The 2532-nt window shown below is 38.5% G+C and overlaps 1 long non-coding RNA gene across 1 annotated transcript; it reads left to right on the top strand.

Moving 5' to 3' along the window:
- Window positions 1-687: 687 nt before the first annotated feature.
- Window positions 688-2532, top strand: LOC139457593 (uncharacterized). The gene is made up of 3 exons (XR_011652607.1): window positions 688-811; window positions 1285-1343; window positions 2458-2532. It is a non-coding gene; the product is annotated as an uncharacterized lncRNA (long non-coding RNA).

The following is a 2532-nucleotide window of genomic DNA, read 5'->3' as shown; positions in this document are numbered from 1 at the left end:
AAAAAAATGAGTCACTATAGAGTATCTAGATAAAGGAATATAAATAAGCAAACATATTTCTACATCATATACATTAGCAAGGATTAACATAAGTTAGGTAGATTGCTTATCCTACAAAAATTAAATCACACATTTACTAACATATATAAAACAGAATAAGTGGCTTACAGAAGATAAATAACTTTAATACGTGATCAATATTATTAACATATTCCTTACCTGAATCAGAGACCATATAACAGTCTATGTATTATGGTCTCTGTCTGAATATGTCACATCTTCAGCTCCCTGCAATCGAGGTTGTGAAACATTTCTGCTGTAGGAATATTACATCCGCTGGGATATCCCTTGTCACACTGCCTGGCATGGTAGGCAAACGCATATTCCATACACCACATAGGTATACTTCCTAATACACACTGTCGAAATCCCCGCGGCTCCCAATATGCCCGTATGAACTGTAATCGGCGAACTTCGTCTCTTTCCGTAACTGCTGCAGAAATGACCGCTCGTCATTCGTGACCAACTCGTGTTATTCCGGGACAAGCAAGTCTACCCATAATTTCCTGTATGGCCGAGGGTGCCATTTTGGAACACAAATGTAAACAAACACTCAAACCTCGTGTAATCGATGTACACCGTGATGCTTGATTGCGATATGCTTACCTCGTGTATCGATACATTGTTCTCAATCACCTCTAACTCGGAAATCCCGGTCGAAATCCACCTGGGCCATCCACAACGAGGACGTCAAGTATTTCGAAAACTCGATTGACAGCCGAAGGAAGGAAGAGCAGCTTGCAGATGCCAGGTACGTAGCAGGGCTTCGAGACATAATGTTCCATGATTTCTATACAGAGATCTTATGGAATGGATTGATTTAGATATTTTCCTGATCTCCATGTTACTACTGTAAACGTCAAGGGCCTTTTAGTTTTGTTGTTTTCGGAAACCCTTTGTTATTATTATAATCAAGTGTTTGTTGTGACATGGTATTTCTATTTGGGATTGCATAAGAGCTACAGGTGCAGGACTTTTAAGGGTCGTGTCCTTATTCTTAACATAACGCTGGGATTTGATGATGAGGGTTAGTTACCAAGGGTATAAATCTGGCAAAGTGCATGTCAAACAAAACGTGGCATTCAATTCCAATCATGTGTTGCCACCTGAACCACCTGAAAGTGAGATATGGATTACAATGAATAATGACAGCTTATCAATCTTTAACAAATTCACACTGAAACATTGAAAGGATAAAGACAAGTTAGTTGTTTTCTGTTTCAGCATGTTCAGGGTTTGTGGGCAGGTTCACAGACATCCTCAGGGAGGATACCAAGTATTGAGTGAGTATTTTTGTTTGTGATAAATACAAACTACATGTATTCATCATGGTATATTTCAATGTAATGTGAAACATCACACTCACAATAGTCCAGCTCTGTGATGGCAGCCTGTAAATAATTGAACATGGACCAGGCAATCTAGTGATTGTTATTTTCAGCAAAGATCCATGCCCTCAGAGTATGATGACAACCTAGTCTGACCACTCAATTCATTAGTTGATTAGTGTTTGCAGCGGTAGAAACTAACACTTTCAGTCCACTGGTCCTAAAATGATATAGCAAAACCTTTAAAATGTCAAAATGACTAGTGCCAATTTCTAACCCTGGTGTTTGGATGTTGTGTTTGTGTGTGTATGTATGAGTGTATTTAGGTTGGTTTGTTGTTTAACGCCGCACTCAGCTATATGACGGCGGTCTGTAAATAAATGAGTCTGGACCAGACAATCCAGTGATTCATATCATGAGCATCGAGCCACGGAATTTAGATCGACCAAGTCAGAGAGTCTGACCACCCGATCCCGTTAGTCGCCTTTTACGACAAGCATAATGGCCTTTTACGGCAAGCATGGGTTGCTGAAGATCTAGTCTACCCCGGAATCTTCACGGGTCGAGTGTATTTAACTTAAATCATGAATCTTATACTTGTTTCTCTGTGCTTTTACAATATAACCCAAATTTTCTCTGGAATAATAAAGTATTCTCTTATTTATATCATTTCTGAACAAAGTGTCATATCAAGGTTAGATCTCTGTCAAAACAGTGCCATGGAAAAGCCAAACAAATAGCCTAGAAATAAAAGTAAATACTGCATTGCATTAATCTGCATTTCAAGAAAATGTGGCAATAATTCATGGAATGATATTCACCTCGGTGATGATCTCTCTGCATTGTCTATGTAATGTATGTGTTGAATGACCCTGACTTTGTTGTCAAAATATTGTTTTAACATTTGTTAAATATGGGGATAAATGTCATCTCTGAATGTTTGACATGAATTATTATGATTAGGGTCGTTCTAAGTCAGAATCACAACCGGGGTCTTTTCATTTGAATCAAATGTACAACATGTACAGTTTGGACATTTCTGTGATGTGAATGCTACTTATGTTTGTAGAATGTCCGGATGAATAAAAGAGACAGTCATCCGTGCAGCATCAATGCAAAGAAAGACCATAGAAGAGCAACAGTG

Source organism: Haliotis cracherodii, unplaced genomic scaffold (assembly GCF_022045235.1).
Source record: "Haliotis cracherodii isolate W230 unplaced genomic scaffold, xgHalCrac1.p SCAF_12, whole genome shotgun sequence".
Classification (NCBI taxonomy): domain Eukaryota; kingdom Metazoa; phylum Mollusca; class Gastropoda; order Lepetellida; family Haliotidae; genus Haliotis; species Haliotis cracherodii.
The sequence above is the reverse complement of the archived record's forward strand: the minus strand, read 5'-3'. Positions and strand labels throughout refer to the sequence as shown.